The sequence below is a fragment of the Felis catus genome, chromosome B3 (assembly GCF_018350175.1).
Source record: "Felis catus isolate Fca126 chromosome B3, F.catus_Fca126_mat1.0, whole genome shotgun sequence".
In the NCBI taxonomy this organism is placed as follows: Eukaryota; Metazoa; Chordata; class Mammalia; order Carnivora; family Felidae; genus Felis; species Felis catus.
The window spans coordinates 893,517-913,678 of record NC_058373.1 but is presented as its reverse complement, the minus strand read 5'-3'; the positions used below and the strand labels follow the sequence as shown (position 1 = coordinate 913,678).

The window sequence follows — 20,162 nt, the reverse complement described above, 5'->3', positions numbered from 1 at the left end:
ATCTCATCGGCCCTGGATTCCTCCTCCAACCAAACACAGTCCAAGAAGCTGGATTCTAAATTTAGCACCAAACTCTGGGAAACTGGTGCAGCCGTGGGCAGCACAATGGGCAGTGAGGTCGCTGCTCTGTTTCCCCCTCTGCTGGGACTGTCCTCATGCTCAAAAACCCGCCGCTGACACCCGGGCCCCAGGCTGGCAGACCAGTGTCTTAAAGCCCTTCTCTGAAAACTGCCACTCTGGGGGAGGGACGTGTGGCAGGTGACAACCCCGAGGAGTCTCTGCCCCCTTGGCCGCACCACTGCCCTGACTCAGCAGCCCTCCCGCTGCCCCTGGCCCGGTTGGGGGGGGGGGGGGAGGGAGGGGAGCCAGGCCTCCACCCCAGTCTGTCTCCGTGTCCTGGGGCTGCTGGGGGTCCTGGGGCAGGGCTGGGCTGACCCCTGCCACGTCATCAGGCCAAGAAGCCTTTTCACCCGCCGGTGGGTGCCAGGCACACATGCAGCTCTTGAACCACAGCCTGTAATCAGGGCTCATGCAGGGCGGCACCATCTGCCGGCCCCCCTCTTTGGTGTGGGGCCTGCATTCGACCCCCTCGGTTTCTGTGTCTTCCAGCCCAGGTCTGTATCCAGCTCCAGGAGAGGCCCCATCGAGGCTGGAAGCAGCGTGGACTGACACAGCTCTCAGTCCTTTGGTTTGCAGCTGGGGTGACCTCCTCCTCCCTCGGGGACTTGCCCAATGTCAAGAGTGAAAGTATTGCATCTTGGGAACACCTTCGGTCCCAGAAAAACAGGATAGCTGGTCACAGTTCTGGCTTACGGGGTCCAGCTGGGTCTCACTCTCCCCTACTTTCCTTCCAGCCCCCTCCCCCGTGGCCTGCTCTGTGGGATTCAAGGCCTGGCATCAGACGCAAATAAACAACCTTCCAGACACTGCTTAATCAGCCCCACGTTGTGAAGGTTAAAACCCGGTAAGATAGACAGATGATTAGATAGATAGATAGATAGATAGATAGATAGATAGATAGATGGAAGGTGGGTAGAAGATTGAATGGCTAAATGGATGGATGTATGGGTGGATGGATAGATGTCCATAGACACCGGGTGGGAAAGTGTTAGCTGCACGGAGGCGTGAGCACTGAGTGACGTGTGCACGTGCACAGGCATAGAGGCAGCAGTCGTGACATACTAGATGGTTTTGCTGTTACTCGATGAGGGTCACAAATTGCTCACGTGTGAAATGGCCGTGGCAGGAGCAGCTCCTGAGATGCTCAGAATCACGAGTTCAGGCAGAATGAATCTAGGCTGATGGTGACTTTCTTTGGTGGGGATGTTGATTGGGAGACAGCATGAGGGAGTCTGTGGCCCCGTTCTATGTCTTGATGTAGGTGGTGTTTACACGGGTATGCACATATGTGAAGCTTCACCGAGCCACACACACACCATGTGCACACTTTGCTGCCATATGTGGTAATCTGACAAAATGTTAAATTTCTTCTTGATGTGACAGGAGACCCAGAAAAGCTACCTGACGTCCCCTCTGCCATCAGTGTGGTTGGTGTAGGACCTCGTGTAACTTATTGGGACCACCGTGACCACATCCACAAATGGGTGAGCCTTGCCCGGGATCAAGGTGCACACGACCCCCTCGTCCCCAAATTCCCTAGACATTTGTTTCAAAACAAACAAGGGGGAGGAGGCAGCTCCAGGGAAGGTCTATTAGGAGCTGACGTATGGTCCGGTCTAAGGGACTGGCTCCCCCCGTGTGGAGTGTCTGTGCTTGCATTTCCAGCCACTGTCCTTTGGGCAAGGACGACTGTGGCTTCGTGTCTACACCCCGTGTACCTGTGAAGGCACTTCGGAAAGGCTGTGATACTACTCAGGACAAATGGAGGCTGTCAGCGCCGCAAGGAAAGGAGTGTGGCCAGCACCTGCCTCATAACTCGGGAGAAGGGGGGATGAGAACCCCCGCGGTTTGTAGGCTCGCGGGATGTGGGGCCGCGCACCACCTCATTTCTCCCGCCTGGAATAATCCACAGGCGCTAAAAGCGAGATACACGCATGCACTTGGAGAGCTGGTGCATTTTTGTCCCACTGATTTGCGCTTTCTCATTTTTTACCATATACACCAAACAAATACTACAGACATTTTAAAATGAAAATGTATGATTTTCAAGGAAGCTCTTCTCTCTGGGGGAAGGGGCGGCTGTTCTGAAGGCGGGGATCAGCCGAGCGTAGCCCGACGGTCTGAAATGAATGCAAAGGTAGGCAGAGAACGCACCTGCGGCGTCACGCGGGGACTGTGACTGCCCCCACGGCCAGGTGTTTGATTTCAACTTTGGCGAACAGAAAACAGGCTTGGTTGGAGACAGGGAGACTGGGCTGCGGGCTCTGGAAATGGGAAAAGTAACAGCGCTATTAGACCCCGTTGCCGTAGCAACAGCACAGCAAAGCTATTTTGTGGTTAACTCGTGAGAGACAAGTCGGCACAAGGATTAATGTCAAGTCACGGCGCAATTTGGGCCGTGGGTATTTAATCTCCGTCCCCCACAGTCCTCTGAGCACACCCAGCGTGTTCCCAGCGAGCTCCGAATATGCCCTCTCTCTCCTGGTCCAGAAACTGTACGTGAGCTAGCGAGGGTGCAGTATTCGGGAATGGTCCCTCGAACCGTGCTTGCAAACCCCACTGAGGACCCCCCTGGGGACTTGGCTAAGCTGCAGAGGCTGACTCCAAGGCAGGTGTGCGGCGAGGCCCGAGATGCTGCATTTCGAACAAGCTCCAGATGATGTCCGTGCTGCCGGTCCAGGGACCACACTTTGAGTAGCAAAGCCCTAGCCTAGACTTCACGCTGGAAGAAACCAAAACATACATTTTTGTTCCCTGCTGTCCCTCCCGGGCGCAGCAGGAGGAGGCTCAGGACATGCTTTGTGAATAAACAAACAAAAGGATGAACAGATGACAGATGGGGGCTGCATTCATTCATATATCGATACGCTGGTCATTTTAATTGAGGATGATACGTGCCCGCGGTAGAAGGCTGACACATTACGAAAGAAGCAAGGCTTTCCTCTTGTCTGCACTTCTGGTCACCTGCTAATAGGTTCTTTATCTTCCAGGAATTATTATCGCTAGATCTCTTTTTTCTTGACGCGAGTGGGAACAGACCGCGGGCACTGCTCAATGTCTTGTGGGGTTTTCCTTTTTAACATATGTGCCGGGCATTGTTCCATATCTGCACGTGGAGATTCCTCTCAACAGCCATGTAGTATTCCATTCCAAACACATATAACTTCCCCCCTCCCTTTGCTGGACATTTCTGATTTTACACGTATTGGCACTCCGAACCGGGCTGCAGGAAACACTCTTGCATATTTGTGTTTGCACGTGAAAGCTAGGTGTTGGGTTAACCCCTAGATGTGCCGGGAGCAAAGCGAAAGAGTGGGATTATGGTTACGATGCTATGTAATGTTTCCTCGCCCCCAAAAGAAGCTGTACCGGTCTGGCTCTCTCCCTGGTATTTTATAACAACGTCTATTTCCCTAGACTTTTAGCTACTGTCCATTGTCTCGACTTTATCATAAGTGAAGAAAGAGTACTTGTTTTCATTTGATTCGCTAAATAGGAATGAGAGTCTGCATGTTTTCACGTGTTTCTGTGCATTATATCAACTAGCGAAACGCTATTCCGTTTAGGAACGTTATCGATTTTTGTGTATCGATTGGAAACCAGCCGCTGGATTCTCTTATTGCTTCTACCAGTGTTTTTCAGTCGATTCCTTGGGTTTTCTAGTTACATAAGCATCCTTCCATGTATCATGAAAAAAACCAATTTTGTCTCTTTCCTTAAAATTGTTACACCGCTATGTCTTTTCTTATGGTTGAGCAGCCCAGGAAAACTACCCACGTCTTCTTCTGGATGTCACTCTCGTCAACCGGTTTACGTCATTGAGAATCATGCTGACTTCTGGCTTGAGGTATAGTTTTGTCCTGTTGAGGAAATACCTGTGCTTGTAGGTGTTTCCTCAATTTCTATTTCATGAACACGCTGTAAAATCAAGAGCAATAATAAATGAAGTGTAAGGAAACGTGACCCTGTACTGGGCCATCTCTAACTTCTGTGATGAGTCCCATTAGTGGAAACGTCTTCCTTGTCATCGTTTCTACTTGTGAGTATTTTATCAGGATTTTGTATCGATCTTTGTACGTGAAGTTTACCTCTATAATTCTTTTTCACGGCTCATCGGATCTGAATCCATATCACGTTGGCATTAAGCTCAATGTGAAACGTCCTCTGATGCCCTTTAAGGAGTTGGGGGTTCTCCTTTCCTCCAAGTTGCATGCAACTCACACTTTGTTTGAAAGGCACTAGTCAAGTGTCAAACGCCCAGCAGTGGGCAGCGAGGAATGAGTGGATGTGGGATGAGATGCCAGGAGGCTATTGAAGAGTCCACTCGGGCAGGCCGCTTCCTCCATGACGGGCCGTCGGGCTGGTTTAGATTTTCCACCTAGGAGACAATCAGTTTTGGAAACGGACATTCTCCTAGAAAAAGTAGTCCAATTTCTTCCTATTTACTTGCATGAAGACAAGTGAAGCGTTTTCTTAAAATGTGATTTCCTCTGTACCCGTGATTATTTCCCAATTCCACTTCTAATTTTGTATGATTGTGCTTTCCCCTTTGGCCTTGCGCAGGTTGGCGGGCGTCTTGCCCCCCTCATCACGAGTGCGTTTTTCTTTCAAGTTACCTAGCTTTTGGGTCTATGTGCTAGTGTCCTATATTCTGAGCCAGTAATTTTCCTCATTTTTGTGAACCCTTCCTTTCTTCTCCTTACTTTCGCTTTTTGTTATCTTTCCAATTTCTTGGGTTGTAAAAACTAGTTTCCAGCCCTGCGTGTGTAGTAATGCGGGGCTCTGAGAACAGAGACCTCCAGACCAGCGCTGTCCAACACAGGACCTGCCAGCTACTTAACTTTCAATTTTGATTAATTAGAACATGACAAAACTAAAAGTTCGGCTCCTCGGTGCATTAGGCACATTTTAGTGATTCGATAGCCACGTGTGGCTGGTGACTGCTGTGTCAGACGTCCCAAGCGTGGAACGTTTCCTTCTGGTGGAAAACAGAATGTGCAGTGGGGCCGTGACAGGTGACGAAAACCCACCCGAACTCATGGAGAGCCCTGAGGGCGGTCAGCACCTGCACAGCCCTGTTCGCAGCTGGCTCCCGTGTTTCGCTAGAGTCTCTGCGTCCCTCGGTTCTGTCTGTCTCAGCTTCCTCTAATCGACGCTTCAGCCTCCTTCCCGCCCCCCTTCCGGTTCTTCCTGCCCTCGGCTTTCCTCTGCTCTGCCCAGCAGGGCTGTGTCGCTGCAAAGTCACACTCCCTGAATGGGGGTCTTTGCTGCACCACGAATGTAAGTGATTTATCCTCGGCTCTCTCTGCCTTGATTTCCCCGTCGCTGGTGGGGGGGGGGGGGGAGGATACAATAAATCCTATCTCATAGAATCGCTGCGCAGATTGGATGAGACGACGCATTCACAGCACTCGGCACAGGGCCTGGCACTCACTAGGCACTCCACAGACACCTGCTGAGGCACGTCCTCTGCAGGGGGCGGCTGCTTGGCGGCCTGAGCTGCAGGCTCACCCCCTCCAAGGCTGGTGGAAAAGGGACCGTCTTCTCCATGAGCTGAAAAACCTCAACTAGGACTCTGACAGCCGGGTGTGCGACAAATGCTCATCTTTGAAACAGTCCCTGTGGTCCAGAGCGTGCCCACTCCTGGCGGCACAGACCTGGCTCACGTGCCCCAACTCTGTGGCCAAAGTAACATTAGCGGCCGTGATTAACCACCTCATCCACACACCAGAGTTTGAGGCAGAGGTCGTTTTCCAAAGAAAAAGTGGATTACTTTTATCAGAGGAAGGATACGGAAGCCACGCGGCAGAGTCGGCGACCACGCGGGAGAGTCAGAAACCAGAGCAGAGCCTGGTACACCCCACCCCTGACGTCCCCTGTGTGTGTACACACATGTGCGCGTGCACACACACCTCTTCCCATGCACGCAATTTTTAAATGCCCACCTAACACAGCGCAATGATCCCACATGCGTCAAATATGCATCAACCTTGTACATTTCTGTCCATCAGATCTGGATGCGGCTCCTATGATCAGACGATCGTTTACCCCCTCCAAATACGCTCGGTACACAGTGGCGGAGGAATACTGGCACACACATGCACACACACACACGTGCACACACACATGCACGCACGCACACGTGGAAAACTGGAAAAGCGGAAAACAGTGAGCACAGTCTCGAGTGAATGGTGTAAGCCACACGCTGCCTCACGAGGATTACACGGACTCCACTGTGTGGCCGTGGAGTGAATTTCTTGGTCTGTCACTAAGGATGCCCCAAACTTTGCACCCTGAGAACATCTCCCTTGCCCATTATTCCCCATGACCATGTATTAGGGGGGCTTGGGAGAGGACTCTCCTTCTGAACCTTTCCCCCTAACTGTGTAACTAAGGGGTCCTGGAAGTCTCCTTCCAGTTTGAGCAAACACAGACCCACCCTGCCAGTTTTAGGCTATTAGACCACATAAACTCCTTTACAATTCTGATATTCTGCCAGAAAAAAAAAAAAAAATGTTCTGGTGTCTTCTTTGAGCTGACATTCCCGCAATAGAAATCCTGCCAAGTCTTTCATTGGCCTTTGAATTCAAGCCCCTCTGTTGTTATTTTTGTCACTTAGAGATAATCCTAGAAATGCTAGACTGTGCTGACTTTGGGTACAGTCTTGTGGTACGTTCTCCTACTGAAGCTGAATTTCTTTGGAAATTTTTAAAGAACAACTTGATTTAAGTACACTGGAAAATAACACGATGAAAATATCTTCTAAGATATCCAAACCTTAGTCCCTTCATAACCACCCAGGCAGAAGAGCCCCCCCATTCTCCAGAAGTTCCTTGGGGAATAAGGATCTATTTTTGCACAACGTGAGACGGCTAAGAGGTACGATCATAATTATATTGTCAGACGTTTCTGCCACCATAATTCAGACTCAAAGTTGGCTAGCATCCGGTCTGAAAACCTAATAAAATGTCAGTGTATCGGGCTTTGGGGCACTGTCTAAAACCGGACGTGGAACTTCAGTCACGTGCCCTGCCCACCTCAATCACGAACGGGTTCATGGCATTTGAACGGTCTGGCAGTTACCTGGTGCTTCTGACCAGCACAGACCACCATCCCCATCAGGGCTCCAGGCTGCAAGCAACAGAGTGTGTCCAGCGGATGACCCAGCAAAGGCGTCCACTGAAGGACAGTTCATCGCTCGCCGGGTGCTTTGAGAAAGCTGACACTTGAATCTGAGGTTCTTAGATCAACGACCAAAACTGCACCTCTCCTGGGGCGCCTGGGTGGCTCAGTCGGTTAAGCGTCCGACTTCGGCTCAGGTCATGATCTCGCGGTCCGTGAGTTCGAGCCCCACGTCAGGCTCTGTGCTGACCACTCACAGCCTGGAGCCTGTTTCGGATTCTGGGTCTCCCTCTCTCTCTGCCCCTCCCCCATTCATGCTCTGTCTCTCTCTCTCTCTGTCTCAAAAATAAATAAACGTTAAAAAAAAAATTTCAAAACTGCACCTCTCCTGTCGACGAAACCCCTACCCCCACTGCCCCAGGTGCCGCCCCGCCTTGCAGAGGCTTCACCCCAAAAGTCAGATGCCTGGGCAGCCCCCCCCACCCCAGCCATTCCTCACCTCACTCTCACATCAGAACCTCAAGGACACGAGTCTGATTGTAAGGTCATGTGCCCGCATCCTGGACGCCAAGCCAGCAGGGAAATGAGTTTCCAAGTTTCTCCCTCAGGAAAAAAGATGGGGTTTGTAAGGCTGTAATTCTCTGAATGTAGCAACATGACTCAAAAGGTTCTAAGCGTCTGTAATATGTGGTCAAAATGCCCACGACAATCATCAAAGTCTATTTTTCAGCCAAGAAATCCACATCTGGAAACTTAAATCATGTAATGGCCAAAGTTCCATCTATATATATATATATATATATATATATTTTTTTTTTTTTTTTTTTTTTTTTTTTTTTGAGTGGGGAAGGGCAGAGAGAGAGGGAGACACAGAATCCAAAGCAGGCTCCAGGCTCTGAGTTGTCAGCACAGAGCCCAATGCCAGGCTTGAACTCACAAACCACAAGATCACAGAAGTCGTGAAGTTGGACGTTTAACCGACTAAGCCCCCCAGCACCCCAAAGTTCCATACCTTTGAGAGTTACAGACGTCAGCTCTCAGAGGCATGCAGGCTACCTCATGGTTAAATCCAATTGGGACCAATAAACCTCTCTCAACCTTCTCCCCGCCCCCCTCCCCCCCCCCCCATCTCATTAAGTTGGCTCTAAATAACTACTACTCATTGAACTTCATGATGAACAAGCTTGGCTTGGAAGGATTCTCTGGTCTCCACAAGATGACAATGAGACACCTGTTCCAGGCAGACAATGTGGGACTTTTCTTGGCATTCCAGGCTCCCTGTTGACACCTGGCACACTAGCGTGGTTATTCTCAATGTGTTCGGTTGCCGGACTTAGGACCTGCCAGTTTGGGTGAAATGGGGTGTCTTAGAGGCCGCTTTCTTTGTGCCCTTTGCCCCCTCCGTTAAGGAGCTGCAGGTAAGCCTCAGGGTTGATTCCTGTGCTGCGTCTGAAGAACTGATTTTCCTTTAGTATCTGGACCTAGCGTCCAAGGCATTCACCAAGATGGCGGCAGGTGACGTATCAAACTTTTCTGGGAGTGTCTTTGGCAGTCACGGACACCACTGACGCTGCTGTGAGAGAGAACATCGTCTTCTGTCCCATCCCACCCCTGACTAGCAGCACCCTCCACAGCCCTCCACTGACAGTATATGAAGTTGTGGTTGATAATAGGGAACATTTGTCAACCCTCCTACAGAGATAAGATTCAATAAGAAAGAAGGATGTTATTTGAAAAAGAGTGGGTCTTCATTTGCATACCACGATCCCGAAGGCTCTTCCGGAGCATTCTGATCCAGATTTGAGATGTAGGTTGAAACAAAACAGGCCAGATTCTGATTCCTCCCTCCCCAACCTCAATGTCGCCAAACAAGACAAGGACGAATTGGGCCAACTTGACATGGTTGTCGGTGGCCTGGCCCACACAAGTCTGTTTCTTTTTCTTTATGTCCTGAAATTAATTTTATTTATTTTTTATTTTTTATTTATTTATTTTTTCTGAAGTTAATTTTAAAACACAGTCCATAAAAGCAGCAACCTCCTGCCTTTCCTCGTCCCGTGTTCTGGGCTCTCCTGGCTCTTACCTCCATAGTACAGAACGGCAGGCGTCCACCATTGTTTCTTGACTTGCCAGCCGGCTGCCGTGCTGGATGAGGATGTGGCTGCCCGAAACCCCCCTCCCCTCCACCCTCTGCAACGTCCTGATGTTAGACTAGTTGGACCTCCACCTGGATGACCTCTGTAACTCTGAGCCACGAGCCAACACGGCTTCCTGCCCCGTCGAACACCTGCCCCCCTCCGCCTCTGCCCGCCACGCTGTCTCCGCTGCATTTGAACACCGGCAGCCGGACCCTTCTGTTCCATCCCAGGACTCAAGTTGCCTTTGTTCTGTCTGCGGGACGTGGCCAGATGCTGACGCTGGCCGGTGTCTGCGGTCCCGCGACGCCGGACGGCACAGCCAGGCCCCACAGGCTGCCGCTTGCTCGTCCTGTGGTTTCCAACGACGCTCTGTGTCCTATTATCGCTATTTCCTTTTGTTTCACACGCTCCATAATATAACCTGGTCGACCGAGTTCCTTTCTCCCCCAGGGACCTCCCTCGCAGAGTGGCTCCAAGCACCCTCTGGCTTCCTTTTCACCGATTTCCGGGGGGATCCCGTCTGGTGCTCCCCAGCCCCCCCGCCTTTCCTGGTCTGCTCCTTTCTTCTTTGCTCAGGCATGTTCTCAAATAGCTTCTAAGCTTTGTGAGGTTTCAGAGTCCCTGCACGTCTGACATGACCTCTTCCCACCTTCTCATGTCCAGGTTAAAATCTTTGTTCCTCAACCAAAACAAGAAGTCACAACAGACTAAATGCAGAAACAGACAGGACCCTCTGGCCTCGTCTACTAAGCCAGACGTTAAAGAGATTTCCAGAATGCTGTCTTTCATGAAATCGTCATTTATATTAACACGTAATGGGTTTACTATTTTTTAATGGATTCGTACATTAAAAAAAATTGTAATTATAATTCCCCCTCAAAACATAGAAGGCAGGGCTCTAATGTCTTCCAGAACCCAGCACAGTGGGTGACACAGCCGTGGCTAACCCGAGTCCCGTTATTCTCCAGCTGACCCACATCACGTCTGGAGCTCTCCCAGCTCTTCCCCGGGTGGGCTATGGCGCAGCCATGTGGCTGGGTGGCGGCCTCCTTCCTCCCTCGTTCTTGCCCACCCCCCCAACAAGCCCTTGCAATCAAGAGTTCTGTGGCCTCAGCTCAGGGAAAGGACCTTGGATTTTTAACCGCATTCTTCCCTCTGCTCTCCCCGTTTCCACTTCCCGGGGCTCCCATTGTTCGGATGTTGGCCTCCTCACCTGGATCCCTCCTCTCTTCCTTCCGCTCATCTTCAGCTTCCTACAGCGTTTCCTCGGACATGTCCTCTCGCTGTTCCTCGGAGCCGTCTCCGGGCAACGTCAGTCTTAATGTCTACACGCCTTCTTTCATGAGCATGACTTTTTCATGACGTCCTGTTCTTGGTTAATGAATACATCTTCTAGAGAATAATTGGGATATGCTGCTTTTTTAAGCTCCCTTCTGCTCCCCCCAGTTCATCTGTTTTTCCAGGGTCATGCTGTCTGCTTATTCAGTCTCTCTCTTTCATGCTGGAGGATTTCTTCAAATGTTTGAGGGTCCTTGATTTCCCTTCATATGTAACAGAACAGAAAGAAAGCCAGGGAGTGAGTTCTGCATATGCAGGAGGCAATAAGCAGGAGCAGTTGGTGATTCGCAGGGGTGACTCCGCCCTACCAGGTGGGACGTTTCTGGCTCCAGCCACTCAGTGTCTTTAGAGACAGCCCTCCAGGGTATTTCTTTTTCCCCTGAAGGACAGACTCCTGGACGTGTGTCTGCAGTCTAGGGAGGCTGGCAGTGGAGGGTCAGCTCCAGTAAATAAAGACGTTCACCCACCAGCGCCCAGCCCACCCCCATGGCCTCCCTCTCCCCACCTCTGCTTCCCATGAGCTCGGTGTCTGCGACTCCAGCTCCAAAGGGGGACTGTACCCGGAGGCAGCGCCCTGTGTGGATGACCAGGTCCACACAGACCCCTGCTCCCTTGAAAACCAGAGTCTGTCCTTAAAGTGACTTCCTTTGACAGTCCGATGACTTCATCAAAAAAAAAAAAATAGACTCTCTTTCTCTCCTTCTCTATATCGTTTCCTTCTCTTCACCCTGTTCCTCCTGCCACCCTCCTGCTCATTCCTCGTCCGTTCCTCTCCAAGCCCCGAGCCGAGCGGGCCAAGAGCAGCCATCTCGGGCCCTCAGAGACCGCCGAAAACCATAACTCCCGGCTCTCGGTGACTGTGGCACCTGTGTGCTCATGGTTCCCATCTCAACAGCTTCTTCATTGTCACCAGAACCGAGCATGTTATTGTACACGGAGTGTGCTCCAGCCATATGGTCTTGAGAAGAAGTCATTTCTCAGAAGAAAGTCTACTTTAGGGAAATGTGCTAGTTTAAAATTCCCCCACAGTAGTACAGCATTTTGAAGTTCTTTTGCTTCCTAATATGAGTTTCTGGCAACTTCTGCTTGGCGATGAATTCGGATCCTTTATGTTCAAAACGTCTCAAGCCCCCTCTGGTCCTTGAGCAGACATGTAACTCGGGGCCCAGACTGCCGCTGCGGATCAAGCCCTGCCCTGCGGAGGCCTCAAGGGCCTGGGGCCTGGCGGGAGCTGGTTTGTTACCCTCAGTTTGACCCTAACTCTCACCAGGTTAGTGGGATTTAAATCCCAGCAGCGTGGGCTAAGGTCCCTACTTCTGGAACCTTCTCTGTCTTCCATCAGAATACCAATAGTAGGGTAGCTTGGGTCTCAATGGCCCCTTGGGTAAGGACCTCGTTGGCTTGAGTCTCTGGTTCCACCTGGAGGTCTTGGCCCTCTTGGGACATCCCTCTAACATCAGGTTATCGTGTTTCCCAAAGACTGGAGGAAGGCAGGGCCGCCAGGAGACGTTGGAAAAGTGGGAACCTGGAAACTTTAAACAGGAGACTGCATGAGGTTAGGTTTTATTTCAAAGACTCAAAACAGTTTTATCCCACGTTTATAAAAGTCGGAACGGCCCAATAGCTCCGTACAAAAGTGCTCCTTCTGAAATGTGCGAGGGGCTTGGAGGCCAGGCTGGCAGGAAGCTGGGCTTGGAAGTACGAGTCTCTTTCCAAGTCTCATCAACGGACACGAGGAAGCAGGAAGAGTTCTCAGGAAACTTGGAAGCTTTCTGTCTGGACTTGCCCCGGCCTTTCTCAGGCAGGAGCCACAGACAGTTATAGGTCAACCGTACACAGGTTTTCTGTAAGGGACACGGATGAGTGGCTGTGACGCACAGAGACGCAGGCCACATTGCACACACCTGGGTGTCATCCACACAGGCGCCCCCCCTCTGGATTTGCGACAGGCTCCCGTGTCCCCATCCGGCGCGATGCGTCCTTGAGTTAGGTCTGGGCTGAGTCTGAAACTCGGGTGATTTTTTGTTTTTCTGAAAAGCAAAGAAACAGACCCTACAACGTTAGCTGGCCAAGAACACCAGCGTCTCCCAGGGCTGATTCCCAAGGCCTCACCTTCCTCGGCACACAGTAAGTAAAGAAGTGAGAACGGCCTCCCCTCTGTGATCCCGTGGTGTGCCCTTCCTCTGGGGGCGACCGGGGACTCAGTCGCTTGAGGGTCCCACTGTTGCTTTCGGCTCGGGCCATGATCTCCTGGTTCGTGAGTTGGGGCCTCACATCAGGCTCTGTGCTAACAGCCTTGAGCCTGGAGCTGCTTCAGATCCTGTGTCTCCCTCTCTCTCTCTGCCCCTCCCCTGCTCATGCTCTGTCTCTCTCGGTCTCTGGAGAATAAATCAACATTTAAAAAAAATTTTTTTAAAAAGAAACACCTCAGAATCGACTTGTTCAAAGAGCCATTTTAAAACAGAGTTTTGCCCGGGGTGTCTCCATGTATTAAGGGTAAAGACAAATTAAAATCCAGAGACTTAGTGCCCTTGTTGAAGACGAGAAGAGCTTCCCCCACCCCTTTGCCCCTTCTCGGAGCCTTTACTTCAGAAAACTTGTGAGTTGAAATGGGTGTCAATCTTCTTCAGAAGCTGGACAAGTCCCTGGCCGGCTCTAAGACCCGGGGCTGCCCTTCTGAAGGACGGGCCGTCTCTCCCAGATGGCATCACCTGGGCAGCTGGCGCTCGCCTGCCCCCGATTCTGAGGGCAGGCCCCCCAGGCTGTCCAACCACCTCCGGCCATCAGATGCGGGAAGTTCGTTTTCCCTTTGGGTCAAGCCGATTAGCGAATACAGGTGGTCACCCAAGTAGCAAGTTCTGCCGTCTTGTCACCGGAGAGCAGGTGTGCCATCGGGTGACGTGCTCGGCCGGGTAAAGGGGACTCCTGTGCCTGCGGTCTCCTGGCGGACCGCCCGACGTGCACATCACATGCTGCTTTAAGTTATTCAGTAAGACAATCGTTTTCTTTCTCTTCTACCTTTGTGTGAAGGTGTTCTGGGCTGGGATTTGTTTTTAATTATACTCCCCCAACGCCCACCAGAAACAAACATTTCACTTCTTTTTTTTTTAAGTCTGTTTATTTATTTTGAGAGAGAGAGAGTCGGGAGGGGGGGGGAGAGAGAGAGAAAGAGAGAGAGAGAATCCCAAGCAGACTGGGCACCATCAGTGCAGAGCTCAACACGGGGCTTGGTCCAACTAACCGTGAGATCACGACCTGAGCCGGAACCAAGAATCGAACGCTTAACTGATTGAGCCACCCAGGCACCCCTTGTTTTCCTTTCTTTATTTTTTCTTTCTTTAATGCTTACTTATTTATTTTTGAGAGAGACAGCATGAACGGGGGAGAGGCAGACAGAGAGAGGGCACAGAATCCAAAGCAGCTCCAGGCTCCCAGCTGTCAGCACGTAGCCCGACACGGGGCTCGAACCCATGAACCGCGAGATCACGACCTGAGCTGGTCAGACGCCTAACCGACTGAGCCCCCCAGGTGCCCGAGGTGCTTCTAAGCGGGGAGTGGAGGTAAGATGTCTCAAGGATGTGGCTTAAGAGCAGGAGGAACCCACTCTCACTGATGTGAAGCCACCTCGTGCAACACAGTTTGCACATTTGTAAGGGGCCTCAAAGGTCAGCGACTGCAACCAACCGCAGTTGCCACGGAAGCAAAGTTCGTGTGGCCCCAGCGTAGGTGGGGTGGACGTCTGCCTCGGGCCGCAGGGAGCCATAGCCTCAGGGTGGGGCCGTTCGGGACCAAACGATGGGGCGGGAGTAGGCTGAGTGGACCGTGTGGAAATCAGGGTGTGAGAGTGGAGGTGACGTCGGACCATCCCTGAGTCCGAAATCGGAGAAACATAGACAATTAGGTGCACTTGGGTTCCCCCTTTCCAACCTGTCCTTACTGGGGGCTGGACTGGGGCTGGACTGGGGGGCTGGGCAAGGGTGGGACTGGGGGCTGGGCTAGGGCTGGACTGGGTTGGAACGGGATGAGTGGTCACTGCCCAGAAAGTCAGGGACTTTACACACAGGACCTCCTCCAACGCCTCCAACAGTTTGGCAGGACGCGCCCGGTGGCGCCATCCTGCATGAGCGCGTGGACGCTGTGCGAGTGGACGAGGCCCGTCCAAGGTCACCGAGGGCCGGGATCTGGGCTCCCAGCCTCAAAGTGGGAGGCGGCGATGGCGGTGCTGACGCGAGAGAGACTCACAGACCTGTTTCCCTGCAGGAAGGACAGGCTGGTCTCCGCTTAGAGGGAACAGAGTACGCGTCGCTGGTGAGTTTCGGTTCGCCTGATGCAGCGAGCGTCACAGCAGAGGGGACGCCGGAGGCACAGAGGAAAGCGGGGTGAGGACCATGTCTGTGTATGCGCGGTGTCTCCAGGACTCGGGACAGCGCTGGACGCACGGGAGGTCCTCACTGAAAACTGGTGCCGTGGTTGTTGATGACCCTCGTGACCCGAGGCTGAGGGCAAAGCACAGTGGGGGGTTAGCCACGTGGAGGGAGGGTCTCAGCAAGGGCAGGAACAGCACAAGCAAATCTGGAAGAACTAAGATGTTATCCCACCCACAAGCCACCGAGTCAGCCTATCACAGCCCCGCAGGTGCTCGCGAAGACCAGCGTCCTGGGTCAGAGGCGGAGCGCTCTGTGACTCACAGTGGCCGCCTTTTTTTGTCTCACAGGGTGACGCAAAGAGGTCTAGGTGGCAGGAACAGTGGCAGGTGACACCGTATTTCAGGAGCGGAACCCTGAACTTAGGAAGCTGGATCTGTTCTAAATGGAGGGGACAGGCCTGCCCGTTGTTCCCGAGGGAGATGCTCTCTACCCGTCAGGTAGACACGTCACTATGTGGACACGTCAGGAAGAAGTCTGGAACAAAGCGTCTGCTTGTAGCACGTGCAGAGATGGCAAAGTCACACAGACGGTGGTCTCCCGAGCAGGGCCCGGCCGGGGGTCACCCTCTACGATGCCACCGAGGACACCCACGTGCAGGTGAGGTCAGGAGTCACCCACGCTGGAGCCTTCAAGCAGACAGCAGCACCTTGCCTGGGGTCTGGGCGAGCTCGCGAGGGTGCTGAGTTTTCGTGTCGTGACAGTTCATCAGTCAGGTTCCCGTGGGACAAAGGAAGTGACGCCGAAGTGACCCTTAATAAAACGTATCCCAAACATCTTGGGCCCTCCAGCAGGCCCGCCTGTGCTTGCCCGAGGCTCGCAGGAGGTTTGTCTACTGGGAGCTAACCCCGGGGAAGCAGAGGTGAGGGATAGGGAAGCGAAACGGGGAAGGATAACCCAGGGACGGGCCACCAATCTGGCCACCTTTGTGGGGAGCGGCGCTCAACACCAGGGGACTTCTGAGGAGTCAAGTGGGACGCACACAGAACCGTCCCCCTCCTCGTCCCCTGCCACCCAGAGACCTCCCTCAGCCTCGACCAGCACGCTGATCTATGCTGCCTGCCCAGTGGGGGGACCCAGCTTGTCACCGGAGCCTCCTCTACCGCCTCGCCCTTTTGCGATTCCAGCGGCTAAAACTCCCCACGCACCTTGTCACCGGGAAGGGGGGCAGCACAGAAGTCCAGTGAACCCTCGGGGCTCCAGACACGCTCCTCCCTGTCCCCGCTGTGGAGGACAACCCAGCACCTGGTGGTCATGAGGGTAAATCACACACATCCCGCACGCGTGCGGCTGTCAGTGCACACAGGTGGCTCGTACCTCCAGGCCTGGAGACCCCCACCCAAGACCCTCTGGCTGCAGAGAGGTGCTTGGCTCACTCTGAGCCCAGGTCAAGGGTGCTGGGGAGCGGGCACCGGGGGACAGTCTCCGGCTACGCGGCCCCTCCAGTGAGGCCGGGATGGGAGGCTTGCTCCGCGGTCTCCCACTCCCCGCGGTGGGGGGCCTGTGATCACTAACGCACACACTGGACGGGCCCCCTCGCCTGTCTAACTTTCTCACCCCGGCTGCTGATTCCTGGAATCACCCCCCAACTTAACTATTCACCCTCAAGGTCCGGTCTCCCTGCTTTGCAGGGAACCCAAACTAGAACATCTGGTAACAGAAGTGGCCCTAGGAAGCAGCCCCTTAGGCTGGCGTTCTGGAATTGGGTCCCTCACTGAAGGTGGCAACAGGCACCCAACTTCCACGGTCGCTGCGTGGTGGCTGCCCTAGCTGTGCCCCAGCATCCCAGGTACCGCATGGGGGAGGGGGTGCCTGGGGGGAGGGGGTGCACCGGGCGAGGGGGTGAGCGTTCCGGCACCAGGTACCACGTGGGGGGAGGGGGAGCACGGTCCAGCACTAGCTCTGGCGCTTGAAAAGCAAGGAGACGATGGTCATTACAAGCATAATACTGCGTCACCAGCCACAGAAGCCGCGAAGAAGGAAACCAACAACCTGGGACCGGCCTGGCGCCAGCTCAGGACGCGGTGTAAAAGCCAGGAGGCTTCCCCGGAACCCCTGCAAGGCCGGTATCCCCCAAAGCTAGCGGGCCAGGCGTGCTGATGATCACACTCAAACACGGAGCCCAGAGGGCTGCTGTTGTGTCCCCAGGGGCACCTGCTTCCGACACCAGTGCCCCCTGCTGCGACAGGCGGGACAGGGGATGGGGGGCGGGGACAGGAGGGGGACAGGGAGGTCCTCCAGCCTGAGGAGCTTGTTCAGCTCCCATTCAGTGCAGAGTGTGGAGCTAAAGCCCCGGCCCCGGCCCCTGTGCAGAGACAGCTCTGAGGTTGGCACCCGAGCCCCTAGGGGTCCCCACAGCAGCAACCTGCCCGATAACACCCCGTGTTGGCTTCCTTCCTGCTTCCGTCTTATGTCCCCGTCCCCTTTGGTATTTTCTGGAATCCTCTCCCAAATAAAGCATCTGCACTCAAACCCTGGGCCAGGGCCAGCTGCTCGGAGACCCCACTGAGGGACACTAGAAGGACAGACACCTCTCTCTGCCTCCTGGTCCGTGGGTGCGAGAAGATCGTGGCTTCAAGGTCAGAGTTACTGTGTCCCCTGACGGGAACGTTCTGCACCTGGGAAACGAGCTCTGATCCCACAGTGATTCAGTTCACAGGGAAGGAACACACCTTTCTCAGGTGGGTCCCCAGACCCGAGGGCTCCAGCCACTGGCAGCACAGCGCCAAGCATCACTCATCGGTGGGGGGGAGGGGGGAGGAGGGGGGCGTGCACACGGCAGCCGGGGCCCCACACACCCCAGGCGGGCGCTGTCCCAGAGCTGCCTCCGCTAAGGCAACAACAGGTAACTCCGCTGTTTTATTGGGCTGGCCCCTTCCGGCCAATCGGGACTCGGAAAGCCCCATTGCTGTGTGCCGCCCCCTGCTCCTCCGTGAAATGGGTCCCTCACGCTGAGGCCACACGCTGGCTCTGTTGTCCGCAGACGGGATCGCTGGCAGACTTGAGGCACACCAGGATGTGCAGGAGACAGAACTCCAGATGGAGACAAAGGGGTCATTCCGTCAACATGTCCCCACGTGGCCAGCAGCTCCCCTGCACAGCGGGGCCTTATCCAGGGCTCAGCCCAGCCTCACCTCTGTCCCTGCCGATCTCTGACAGTTCCTGATATACTGATGATACGAGTGATTACCATGCACGCTATGAGCATCCCCCCCCTTTTATTTTATTTTGCTTTTAAGTTTTATTTTTAATGGGTCTGTAGATACAGAAGTTACCTAAGTTTCCGTTTGGGTGAAATCTATCAGTACTTTTCTTTATGGTTTTTGTCTTTGCTGCTACGATTATAAAGCTTTCCTCATGCTCAGTTTAGATATAATTTTCACCAATATTCTTTAGTCTACCGAGGACTCTCTCTATGAACATTTAGGTATTTCATGTATCTGGTGTGAGGTAGGGATCTAACCATCCCCGGCATGCACACACAAGGATTGGGTGGTACTCCCAGCCTTGGATATAGTATTCCCAGATTCCCCTTCCATTCCAGCCGTCTGTCAACCCCTGTGCTGGTCCCAAACGAGTTCAGTTGTCCTCACTTAAAGCACGGTAGTACCTGATCGAGATCCCTCCCTTCTTTATAACCATCCCTAAAATGTTCTGCTAGTCTTGTACATCTTTTTAAAGGAGGCTTCAATAGGAATTGGAGGGGGATGTGGTGAAGCATCACGGACAGAGGAACGAGGGACAGGCTTCCAGGTTCCAGGATTAGCGAGAAGCTGATGAGGGCTGAGACCTGAGGGGATTGTGACCCCAGCACACCAGGCTTGCCTCGTCTAAAACAGGAGACGGCTCGGTGGGGGTGGGGGTCCCCCAGCCCTCAGGCGCGCTGCCTCTGACCACGCACAAGGGTCTCTGCACCCACATAGAGAGGCGATGACAAAAACCACACCCCCGATTACTCACCTGCCAGCGACGTGGAGGGCTCAAGGGCCTCTGGACTGTGAGCTTTGCCTGGCGCATAATGGCTCTCTCGCTGAGTGACCAGAGTAAGCCCCCAGGCAAGCCTGGGAGACCGCTCCCAGGCAAGCCAGTCTCCGAGTGGGGAGATGCCAGATCCCAACGGGAATGTGGACTGAGAGCGTCAGGGTCCCATAAAAGAATCCACGGTACGAGCCACGTGCCCCTGCGGATGCATCCGGCTTCTTGCAGGAGTTAGAAGTGGAAGGGGAGGAAAGCACCCCTGCGCGGCACCTGAGGCCCCCGTGATCCGTTTGCCCTGTGATCCGGGAGCCCTTCCCAAACCCCCAACACTCTGCTGGGCCCGAGAAACACCTCGTGCAGACCTCAGGAGGTCATCCCGGAGTGCTTGTTTTAACACAACAGATTTGACGGTTTCTAGTGGGGTTTTTTTTCCCCCTCATGGCTATGTTCTAAATTAGAAACAAATTAGAAAATAATTTGTTTCTAAAATGATTCTGTGTTTTCAAAGTGGCCACGTCAATTGTTTGGGCTCTTTGAACATTTTCATTATTAAAACGAAGTGAGAATTGAAAAAATCTAAATTTGGATAAATCTTCATGGATATGTATTTTTTTTTTTTTTTTTTTGCACCAAATTTAAAGGCATGGGACATACGCTGTGGTTTGTGAATCACATGCACAGACACTCGTCTGCGAGGAGACGGGAACAAGGGGGTCGAGGACGGTGTGGCCCAGGGAGTGGAGGCCTTGGGAGGTCCATCCTGGGCAGAAGTGACCGACGAGACGCGGAGGCCGCACATCACAGAACAAGGCACCTCAGCTGCCATCCACAGATTAGACGTTCACGTGGCCGCAAAGACAGATCTGAGACACGCGGTGGGATTTATGGCAACACCAAGAACACCAATGAAAAAACGCATCCACACCCCAACAGTGCGCACCGACAAGAAGACTCTAAAAGCAGCACCCAGCAGAGACATCAGAGCACTCTCCTGGCGGGAAGAGGGTAGGGAGAGCGCGGAATGCAGATCGAAAGGAAATAA

General features: G+C 53.3%; 1 long non-coding RNA gene across 1 annotated transcript; it reads left to right on the top strand.

Moving 5' to 3' along the window:
• Positions 1–392: 392 nt before the first annotated feature.
• Positions 393–2,955, top strand: LOC123385777. Its single transcript, XR_006598712.1, has 2 exons — positions 393–964; positions 1,504–2,955. It is a non-coding gene; the product is annotated as an uncharacterized LOC123385777 (long non-coding RNA).
• Positions 2,956–20,162: the final 17,207 nt, after the last annotated feature.